Consider the following 12,205-nt stretch of genomic DNA (forward strand, 5'->3'; position numbering starts at 1 on the left):
CCTCTGGGAGCTGGAAATACACCAGGTAAGATATTTACATCACAGCAATCAGCAGATGGCACCAGAGGGTGGAGTTAATCCTGTGTTCTGTGATGCTGGGCCCACCCAGGAGGCTCTCAGTGTGTGTCCCAGGGCCTCCCTGTGCACACACAAGCATGTGCCCACAATCCAGGCCGACTGGGGCTGGGGGTGGGTCATGGCATGGAGACCCTGTTGGACTGCTAGGTCTCTCTGTATGTCTTTCATGAATGAAATAGATTAATCTTAAAAAAAAATCAGCAACTCGACAAATTAGCAATTTTCCTCTCATAATTTAGTAGCAGCCAGTTGCCTTCTTCCTTCTGTGGTCTGAAATATGAGAAATACTCATCAGGACCCCATTATAGAACTAACTACCAAACATTATAGGCCAGACAAAGCCAAATAATTCCAAAAATAATAACCTGGACCCCTGTGTTAAAGAAGACCATTTGAGCTGAGATCCCTCCTGACATGAAGGCCTCTGGGCCCACAGAGCAGGCCTTCCTTGATCTGCTGATCCATGATCTGTCTTGAGAAACCAAACTGGGCCTGCCAGCTTCCCCCCAGGAGATGGAGCACACATGACAATACAGGTCTCCATTAACAAGAGACGGGAGAGATACAGAATGTGCTGTTTAACAAAGCCCAGTGTAGACCAGTGACTGCTCCACACTGCAGGTCAGAAAAACTGGCCCTCCTGCCATGAGGAACATGGAGCAGCAGTGGGAAGAAGGATGGCATTGTTTCCTCAACACCACCGCTCCTTTCTGGAGAGAATAGAAGGGTGTACTCACCTCAATAAAACAAGAGCAGCTGGAAGCCTCCGTGTTATCTTCTGTGAGGGCTGAGGTGCAGAGGAAGCCCCGGCTGAAGAGAAGAACAGAGCACAGGACGTGAGGTGGAGGACGTGGTGCTTTAGGCTCAGTGACTTTCTGTCCCTTTCTGGGCCCAGCACACACAGCACTTAGTGCAGTGTAGACAGTGATGTTCTAAAAATGGCGGCCGCTATTTGTAACTCACACCAGCACACTGCGTCAGAGATTATCATACGTTCCCAACCCTCCACTGCCAAACACTGCGGCCGCTTCCAGTTCTCTCTGGACATCGTTTTATATGAGGAGTTCTCAAAAAGTTCGTGGAAAACGTGTTTTATGAAAAAGCTGCACGTGGATTTCAATTTTTTTCCACCAAAATAATCTCATACTTTTAAAATTATTATTATTATTTTAAGATTTTGCCAGAGGGCTCATGTGCTTGTGAGAGACAGAGACACTGAGAAAGTACCCCATGGAGCATGGCCAGGCCACAGTCGCTTCCTCTCTCTCTCCCTCCTTTTGGGATCCTGGGTATGCGTGCATATGTGCCCAGTGTGTTTCTCAAGTCACTGCGTCCAGGATTGGAACCACACAGTCCGCCAAGTGGGAACCAGACACTTTAACCACCATGCCACAGACTGACCCTAAACTCATACTTTAATTCCATTTTTCTACAAAGTTTTTGAGGTATCCTCATATTAGTATATAATAGAGAAAGAGAAATGAAAATTTATTCTGACACTTGTTAAAACTGTAAGAAAGACTTTATTCAAGACTATTGCCATAGAAATATTGTGACAGGGGAGAGATCAGGCTCCACTGTGAATACAGCATAGACAAGTGGGGATTTCTAGCCAAGGACAGGGTGAGGGGCTCCATGCATGAAAAATGTCCAAGGGCAAGATGCCAAGACCGGACCTCCTTGCTGAACTGGCCCTACAGGACTTCTGCTACGGTGGGCCAAGGACTTACACATCAAAGATGAGGAAGGGGCCTTGACCAGACATCAAAGGTGACCCGACATTAGCGGGAGGCAATAGAGTCCTTGCTGAACTGGGCTGCGTGAAGACAGGGCAGATGCAAGAGGCCAAGCTCGGGGCCCAGTCAAGAAGAGGGCACTGAAGAACATGATCAAGTTTGTCAAAGAGAGAGTCTGCAGAGGGAGAGAGAGAGAGAGAGTATTACTTGATTATTATTCCCAGTAATTGGGACCAGCAGGTGGTGTAGTGGCTAAAGTGCTGGACACTCCCACATGGCCGACCACGGTTTGAGTCCTGGGCCTGGTGGCTTGCTTTCTCGGTTTCCCCTCTCTCCTTCTATCTCTCTCTGTGTCTTTCTCTGCTCAAATTAAAAATAAATGAATGAATAAAATTAAATTAAAAAGTAATTATTTAAAAAAAACAGAAATTCCCAGTAATGAAATTCAGACCAAATCCATGAGGGTTTTCTATGTTTCTTGTTACACGCTATCCATGGCTCTTTATAGCACAAATACATGAGCATGTAAGTTTCTCCAGTGTTTGAGTTTTCTTTTGACTCTTTTTCTTTGGTTTTGCTATAGGGTGCGTGCACTCACTGGAGAGAGACAGAGAACGAGAGATAAAGAGGAAAAGTGAGAAACCACCTTCCAGGGGCAATGGCCACACTGAAATCCCTTATTTTTGCCTCTTGGGATTTTGGGTATGCACACACACTCTCCAGGTGTGTTTGTCAAAGCCCTGGTCCAGGACTCGAACCATGCAGTTGAGATCCAGCACTTTAACCTCCACATCGCCTGCTGGCCAGACTATTTCTTTCCTTTTTTTTTTAAGAGAGTTTTAGTATAGAACACATGTGATCACTAGAGAGACACAGAGACACAGAGACAGAAAGAGAGAAATCACTGCCCCTCTCCCCCGGAAGATGGCCACGCTGCGATTCCTTCTCCGTTCTTCTCTCAGGATTTTGGCCATGCACACACACACACACACACACACACACACACACACACGGCATGAGTATTTTTCTTTTCTTTTTTTTTCTTTTTTATTTTTAGAGAGAGAAATTATTGCAATAGGGTGCATGTGCTCACCAGAGAGACAGAGAGAGACAAAGAGACAGAAAGTGAGAAATCACACACACACACACACACACACATCCAGGAGAGATGGCTATATCACAATCCTTTCTCTTCCATTCTCCTCTTGGGATCTTGGGCATGTGCGCACACATGCCTGGCATCAAGTTTAAGCCACCAGGTTTGGGATTTGAACCGCAGTTGACTATGTGAAAGTCCAGCAATGTAATCATTACGCCATCTGCTGGTGCCCAGCATGAGTTTGAAGGCACCAGGTCTGAGATTTGAACCATGGTTGACTATGTGGAAGTCCAGTGACGTAACCATTATGCTATCTGCTCATCCCAAACTACTTCTCTTTTTTTTTTTTTTTTCGGAGAGGTGTTTGCTGTAGGGCACATGCACTCACCAGAAAGACAGAGAGAGACAGAGAGACAGTAAGTGAGAAATTACCCCCCAGGGGGGATGGCCACGCCGCAATCCCTTCTCCTCCATTTTCCTCTCGGGATCTTGGGCACGCACGCACACGCGCCCGGCGTGAGTTTAAGCCACCGGGTCCGGGACTCCAACCACAGTGGACTACATGGGAGTCCAGAGACATAGCCATTATGCTAACTGCTGGTCCCCCACCTACTTCTTAATATATATAAATATCTAAAATTCTCCAGTCATTCTAAAAATAGTCATAAATTAAAGCACAATCGTATAATTGTGTGCTTTATCAACAAAATTTAAGGTTTTTCTTATTCAGCTTATGGCACTCTTGAAGTCTCTTTGGAGTCGTGGCCACCATCTCCACGACAGAGATCAGGCAAACTTGTTTTCAGATATACACACTAGGATTTATTTCAAATGAGATAATTTCTACTTTGTGACCACATGTTCCATGAAAACGGAGACCACAGCTACATGAAGGAGAATGACTGTCCTGGTATAAATACCCCGTGTGACTTCTCTTTCTGACTCAGCCAGGAGCGGGGTGACTTCTCTGGGAGTTTTCTAGCCAGCCACTGAACCATCACTAGGTGCCCGCCAGTCGCTTTCTTCATGCAGCTTCTCTCCCGTGTGCCCTACCTACAGCCAAGGGCAGAGCACGCTGGTCTATACGGAGCTCTAGGCCCCGCCGCAGCGGCTCACGCCACCGAGACACTGTGGTCTGTAGGTTGGGACTACATGGGAGATCCAGGTCCCATCCTAGTCCACTCTCAAGGCCAGAGCAACAGAATGCACCGTAATCTCAGCCATTAGGAAACCCTCCTAAGACTGGGAGATTTCAAGCTTGAGGCTGGCCTGGGCAGCATATCAAGACCTTGTCCAAAAAATGGGACCTGGTGGTTAAGGCAGCTGGACCCCACATCGCCAACCGTGCAGTTCGAGTCCTGGACAAGGCACTTTGAAAAACACATGCCTGCTCATGTGTGTGCCCAAAATCCCAAAAGAAGGGAGAAACAAAGAAGGGATTGTGGCATGACCGTGCTCCCTGGGGGTGCTTTCATGCTTTCTTGCTCACTCGCTCTCTTTCTCTCACCCTGGTGAGCATATTCCCCCTCTTACAAACTTAAAAAAAAAAAAAAAAAAGAGGGACCAGCAGATGGTGTAATGGTTATATCACTGGATTCCGACATGGCTGACCACAGTTCAAGTCCGAGACCCAGCAGTTTGAAACTCACACCAGGCACATGTGCATGCATGCCCAAAATCCTGAGAAAAGAATGGAGGAGAAGGGATTGCAGCGTGGCCATCTCCCCTGGACGGTGATTTCTCACTTTTTGTCTCTCTGTCTCTCTCTGTCTCTCCAGCGAGTACACATGCCCTTTGGCAAAAATCTCTCAAAAGAAGGAAGGAAGGAAGGAAGGAAGGAAGGAAGGAAGGAAGGAAGGAAGGAAAAAGAGAAAGAGAAAGAAAGAGAGGAGAGAGAGAGAAAGCAAGCAAGCTCTTACTGTCTCTGGCAGTTGCAACATTTTCAAATTTTCTCTGGGAAAATACAAACTCGGCAACTGTTACGACCATACAATTTACTCGTCATAGGCAAATGGAACATTTCACTAGAAGACCCCGAAGTAAACTTCTCGTGGTGTGGGAGAACAGCATATCCCTGTTCTTTTACTGAAATACCTCTGCGTTATCGTCCTAAAACAGAGAACTACTGACTTGGACAAAGGGCAGGCCAGGCATGCCGTGCTGAGCATTCACAACGGCTCGTGACCACTCATGAGCCCGGGCGTGGTGCCAGTCTCTGTTAAGCACTTTTCCTATACTTACATGCCATGAATTCCATTCAAAATTAATTCAATGAATTCTCTCTAAACCTAGGAAGGAAAAATTATTAGCAGCCCATTCTACAGATGAAGAAACTAAAGAACCAAGAATTTAAAAATCCAGCCCAAGGTCATACAATAAACAAGGGGCAGAGCTGAGATGCAAACTCACACCCATCTGACTCCAGACACCAAAGTCTTAGATAGCTATCTCAAGGATAAGGAAGAAAACTAATACCAGATTTTCCTCAAGAGGGACATGTGCTCTTTATGTTATCCGGACCCTTAAAACCCATTCACCCCACTGGCCTCTGAGCTTCCATCAGTTTACAATTTAACATCTAACGCTTTTTAATTATACAAAACTCTAAAAAATAAAAAAATAAAATAAATAAAATAAAATAAAATAAACCATCAGTTCCTTAAGCTTTAGTGGTACTTTGGCACTGTTTTAAAAGTCAGCCCTGTACATTGTAATTGTTAGATGTCAGGCAAACTCCAATTCACTGTCAGGTCTCCATTGCCCGGAAGGAAGCACAGCCTTCACCGATACACCTTACGCAGCGCCTCTGCCTCGGGTTCATGCAGTTGTCGGCCTCTTCCCAACCCTTAAGACGGGTGGACCAGAGCCACAAAGAGCAGCACAGGTTTATACCTATCAGGGCTTGGTTGAAGCGCCAAGGACTTCCGTTTTGTTTTGTTTTGTTCGTTCTGTGATCCCGATGACGAGTCTTGACCTAGTCAGCAATGGAGACACAAGGTGTGTCTTCCTGGGTATTTCTGTCTCTGGGATCACCCCGAGCTGGCATGGTGGAGAGAACCCTGCTTGTCGATGGTGGCTCAGATCCAGTTCCCTGCTTGCCCGATGTACCGGAGCACCGTTGTGGGAAGGCCACCGCAATGCCAACTTCCTCACTCACAAATGGGAGAACGGGCGAGCAGCTGCACTGTGGCGGTTAAAAACGTGGGCGCTGGAGCCCAGCCGCCTGGTTCAAAGTGAGCTTGATTCTGGATGGGTGCTAACTCGGGCAGCTTACTTGACCCCTTACCTGATCCTCAGTGTCCTCCTGTACTGATGAAAATGTCAACAGGAATATCTAGTTAAAAGATCAATGATCATTATAAGCAATGGATGAGTTAATAAAGTACTTAGAACCCTGGCAAAATAAGTACTCGCTATTGTTATATTACAAACGTACCATGAGGACTAGGTACCCTTTGTTTTCTCTTTTTTTTAGAGAGGTTTTTGCTATTGGGTGCCTGCACTAACCAGAGAGATGGAGAGAGACAGAGAGACAGAAAGTGAGAAATCACCCACCCCCAGGGGGATGGCCACGCCGCAATCCCTTCTCCTTCATTTGGGCACACATGTACGCATACCCTAAGAGAGTTTTGAGCCTATGGGTCTGGGATTTGAACTGTGATTGCTCATGTGGGAGTCCAGTGATGTAACCATTACGCCATCTGCTGGTCTCCTGAGCACCCTTTCTATGTAAGGGCAAACATGGACATGTGGTGCCTGAGCTATTAGCGAGCACTGGCCTCCGTTCCCACTGTGTACTCACCAACCCCAGCACTCTCCATGTGCAAGGCCTGCAGACCACTGAGAATACCAGCGAGTCTCCCTTACTACTCACATTCTCCTGAGAATACAACACAGAAGCCGATAAATGAGTACACCACGAAATGAGAACGAGCCCCTCCTGTGTCCTAGCCCTCTTCTAGGCCAGGCAGAGGTGCACCTTACAGGCCAGCCCTCATCCTCAAGAGCTCCCAACATAGGAAAGCAGAGCTGACCCCACTGAACGCAGCTCAGAAGTTTCACTGTGAACTTGAAAACAGAAGAGGAATATGGAGTTTTGAGAGGACCCAGGAGGTCCCAGGACCTGGATCTATCCAATTCCTAAGTCCCAGGCGCTTCCGAGACCCTTCACAATCTGCTAACGTAAACAGACCATCTCCACAAGGAGCCGTAAGTTTCAGGGTGGAGCCGTGCACGCGTTGGCAGTTTAATATTTCATGTTCTACGTCCTGCCGTTGGGCGTAGATGTCCTGGCCCCAGGGCCTCTGTGTTTGTAGCTGGCCATCAGCTGGTTGTGCCCTAGCATAATCTGCTTTGTATGCCCAAAGCTGACTTTGAAGACACCTGCTTTAGAAACGTCACTAGTTAAATTGAAAAATAGAATAATTAACCATTGTTTTCTTTCTTACTTTTTCTTTCTTTCTTTTGTTTTTCCATTTCTCTATCCTTTTAAGATTTGGGGCCCAACATGTTTTTCAGGTCACCAGAGCTAGGATTCGAACCAGATGGTTGGCCATGTAGGATTTGGCACCCTTAACCCTCACGCCATGGGGCTGGGCTACAAGTGCTTTTCTATACAAAAAAATATATATCGAATAACTTTAACCAAGTTAAAAACAGCCAAAATGTTCCTGCTAGTTAAGAGTAGGTGTTTTCATTAATAGCAATTTTGTGAAAGGCAAGTAAAAATTAAATGAACAAATAAGTTATTCAACTCCTATGCATTGACACTTCAGTGATCTCAGGGGGGAATTTTCTGAAAGACTTAACTGGCCTGCAATAATTACTTTCTCTTTCAGTTGCTGTTACACACATTTTCTGGCAGGAAGTCTCTCCTTAAACGTGGCGCTGCACCCCAACGAACGTTCTCACAGAGAAGAAAACTGAGCAGGCAGCCCGGTCCCATGGTCAGCCACGGGTTCAAGTACTTAAACCACTTTTGGTCCAATGACCCTCGAAGGGGGTTTCCCTTTATGAAAAGCCCCCTGACTCACAACTCTGGGGTAGGAATTCACAGTTTCTAAGCTTGAGCAACTCGTAGAAAAGAAGGAAACAAAAGATGTGAAAAACATGGTTTGCATAGACTCAATCAGAAAGTACCAGAAGGCCTGGGCATAGAATAATTTCATTCAGGAAAACAGAAATCTATGGGACAACAAACCCTCCAGCTATGTGAAAAGAATAATGGCCGCGAACGTGCTTTCAGAATGGGCTTCCGGACACTAATGTTCACGTGACTCCCTGGTGACCTTGCCAAAAGGCAGATTCTGATTCAGTAAGTGTGTGTGTGTGTGTGTGGCGGGGGGAGCCTTCAAACTCACCATTTCTCATCTCCTTGTTCGTGAGGCCAGGACTGCTGAGCCCTGAACCACACTGGGACTAGCCACGTGGAAAGCATACGTACCTGCTCACTGTAATTTAAACGGTTACACTGAAACACCATTTCGTAAATTAATCTGAAGATTCAGGCACTTCTACAAATAAAAGGGCTAGGAATTAACTGCTCATTTAATCGACATTATTGAGCCCACCCCGTGGCAGGCCTTTTTGGTAGGGACTAGCTATTCAACCGTAACTAAAGCAAAAGAGACCCTTCATCAATCTTCTTTTGACTCATCCCCCAAGAGGGCAACAGGCACTGAATTAAAACAGTTTTCATCACTCACCACCTAAGCGAATCAATCATGTTCTTGTGTTAAGTTTTCCTGATGTAATTTTTTGAGAGAGTTTTGCTATAAGGTGCGTGTGTACTCACTAGAGAGACCGACAGACAGAAAGTGAGAAATCATCCCCTGGAGGGAAGGACATGCCACAATCCCCTCTCCTCCACAGTCAAGATTTGGGGCACACACACACACACACACACACACACACACCCCTACCTGAGTTTCATGTCATTGTGTTCAGGACTCGAACCACAGTTGGCCACATGAGAGTCCAGCGCCTTAACCACTACATACCTGCTGGCCCCTTAATGTAATATTTCTAGGACTGCTGCAGTTTGGATTCTTTGCATGCTGGAAATAATCAGCAATTTAATTCAGTAAACTAACATTGATCTATTTTGTAGGAGCTAGTGATAGAATTTCAAAGTTTTCATATTCATGACATAGTTTACTAGCACCTACATTATTGCAAGTGTTGGTGAGTCATTTCAGTTAAGGTTAAAGTGGAGATGTACAGTGATGTGGCAAAAAATGTTCATCTAATACTGATTTCGTATGACCAGTGCTCTGGATAGGTGTCATGGCTCTGTCTCACACTTGTGTAGAGAATACAAACCCAGGGAACTGGACTCATCAAGATTTCACCTTTTTCCCCAGGAGCATCACCTACTACCTCACTACATATTCGTTGGCAAAACAGGGTCACCAGTACTTCAAATTTGGCCAGGTTAGACATACCAGGAGAACAGATGACCTATCCGAGTTTCTTTTTGTCCTCCTAGAACGATGACTGTAAGCAAGAAGGGAAAATACAGGGAACCAGCAGTTAGCATAATGGCTATGTCACTGGACTCCCACGTAGTCGACCACGGCTCACGTCCCGGACCCGGTGGCTTAAAACTCACGCCGGGCGCGTGTGTATGTGTGCCCAAGATCCCGAGAGGAGAATGGAGGAAAAGGGATTGCGGCATGACCATCCCCCCTGTGGGGCGATTTCTCGCTTTCTGTCTCTATGTCTCTCTCTGTCTGTCTGGCAAGCGCATGCGCCCTATACCGAAAAACCCCCCAAAAAAAAAAAAAAAAAAAGAAGGGAAAATACATACAGGAAAGGCCATGTCCAGGGCTGGCAGGTGGCATGATGGTTGGACTCCCACATGGCCAATCGCAGTTCAAGTCCTGGACCTGGCAGCTTGCTTTCTCACTTTCCCTCCCTCTTTCTGTTTCTCTCTGGTCAAATAAAATAATAATAATAATAAATAAAATAAAATAAACAATTAAGAAAAAAGAAAGGCATGTCTAAGGAGCCTACTGATACTCTTTGACTTATGAGGTAGTTATATTCTGATAAATCTACCATATACCAGCTCTATCTCATGTCAAAATTTCACACACCTAACCTACCGAACATCATAGACTAGCCTAGCCTACCTTAAACACACTCAGAACACTTACATTAGCCTACAGAGGGGTGAAATCATCTGACACAAAATCTATTTTATGATAAAGCGTCAAGTATCTCATGTAATTTAGCGAACACTGTCCTGAACATAAAAGCAGAATGGTTGTATGGGTTCTGAAAGCAAGCTTCTCCCTGAATGCATACGATGTTTGCATCATCGCAAAATAAAAGGTCTGAAGTCAAACCGCCCCACGTCGAGGCCACCTCTGTTCACAAACGGCCTCTGACCCCAGGGGAAGTCTTGGCTTACCAGATTTCGCCTCTTAGGAAGGTGCCACCAGGTGGCAGCATCTGTCACGGCTTGTGCCAGTGTACCCATTAAAGCCCAGGTCTCTGAGAGTCTGCTGTGTCGGACCTAGAGAAGGGCTGGTGACAAGGACGAGGCAGTGGGGTTCTGCACAGATGGAAAAGGCATCGGGACAGTATTATGACACAATTTCATACTTGAAAGCAAAACAAATCTGGTATCACTGGTATTCTCCTAGACTTTAAAATCTGGGCTCGTGGGACTACCCAGATGCAATGGCCATTTTCAAAGAATGGGGGAATGGTACAGAGAGGGGCATAGATTTTAACCGAGACCCCCACGATGAAAGTGTGGTTCCAGAATGGAATCTGTGAGCAATGTGCTTCCCACAGTATAGTTACAATGCTTTGGCATAATGCCAAGTACAGGGTAAGACAATGCAGTCAATTTTCACTTCTTTTTCTCCCCTTTCCTTCTCCTGAGGGAAACTGTCCCAGAGCAACTGTTATTCACCAATCTCTAAGAGTTCTGTTTTCTCTTCCCATACTTTTCTCATAGGAAAATCACTAAGAATCTAATAATCATAAATGTCTGGGAAGTAGTCGTGGACGCTTGGCTGATGGAGAATCAGGAATAAAGTGGGTCTTTCTGAGTAAGACTTCAGACTAACAGTAAGTCTCCAGATTGATTACAGTAACTGTGGTTACTCCAGTTGGCATGACCCCAGGTCAGCGGTCAGCTTTAAGAGCCTCGTGTCTCATCTTTAATGGGCCTGTTCATCTACGCTCCAACATAGAGAAATTTTCACCATCTGTATTATTGTTTTACATGATGAATTAGGATATTTTAGGGAAAAAGAAAACTCCTTCCTAACTTTTAAAAGAGGTGACCTGTATTTATCCTGTTGAAATACACATTTAAGACTCAAGAATACAATTGGCCTGCTGTATTCACAGACTGCATCACCAGACTCAATCAACCACAGAGAAAATATTCAGAATAAATCAATAACAAGGCAACAATTGAAAAATACAACTTTAAACACAATTTACTGAGTCATTGAAAAAGTCATGACATATTTTTCCATTTTTCTATGCAAAAAATGCATCATGATTTTTCTGACAACCAAATATCATTAACTATTTATATTGTATTTACATTGTATTAGGTATTATAAGTAATCTAGAGATGATTTAAAGCATATGAGGATGGGACTGGCAGGTGGCATGGTGGTTGGAACACTGGACTCCCACATGGTTGACTATAGTTTAAGTCCTGGACCTGGCAGCTTACTTTCTCACTTTCCCTTTCTCTCTGTCTCTCTCTGGACAAATTAAGAAAAAAAAAGTAATAAAATTAAATTAAATCATTCTTTAAAAAGAAAGTATTGGAGATGTACATAGGTTACATGCAAATAATACACCATTCTATACAAGGGGGGAGGTTCTTGGAACCAATCCCCCATGGACATGGTGGGATGGCTGTATGTAGATTAAAAGTGTTACTATTCTCCTTTTCCTATAAAATTTGATCTCATCATCAGTGTATACTACTTGCATTATTAGAAACAGATGTCAAAACTTTAGTGAACCAGCCCACTAGCCTACTGATTAAGGGAAGCCAGATCCCACATGGCTACAATGTGAGTCACACTCAGGTGGCTTGAGGAGCAAGCAGGGTGTGTGCGTGTGCATGTGCGTGTGCATGCGTGCATTCCCCAAATCTACTCTGGTATTCTTTTTACTCTTGTATTTCTTTTACTCTGGTATTTTTCTACTCTTCCTTTATTTCACACGGTCCTTACCGTACTCAATAATCTTTGGCTGCTGTAAGGAGTGTCTGCTCGCCAAACCCTTTCCCCGTACTCAGGCGCCACGTTGG

At 45.0% G+C, this 12,205-nt stretch overlaps 1 long non-coding RNA gene across 1 annotated transcript; it reads right to left on the reverse strand.

Moving 5' to 3' along the window:
• Positions 1-815: 815 nt before the first annotated feature.
• On the reverse strand, positions 816-12,205 carry LOC114008256 (uncharacterized). The gene is made up of 4 exons (XR_003549800.1): positions 12,129-12,205; positions 10,328-10,471; positions 1,809-1,989; positions 816-888 (listed from the first exon to the last, which is right to left on the reverse strand). It is a non-coding gene; the product is annotated as an uncharacterized LOC114008256 (long non-coding RNA).

Source organism: Tupaia chinensis, unplaced genomic scaffold (genome assembly GCF_000334495.1).
Source record: "Tupaia chinensis unplaced genomic scaffold, TupChi_1.0 Scaffold000315_1, whole genome shotgun sequence".
In the NCBI taxonomy this organism is placed as follows: domain Eukaryota; kingdom Metazoa; phylum Chordata; class Mammalia; order Scandentia; family Tupaiidae; genus Tupaia; species Tupaia belangeri.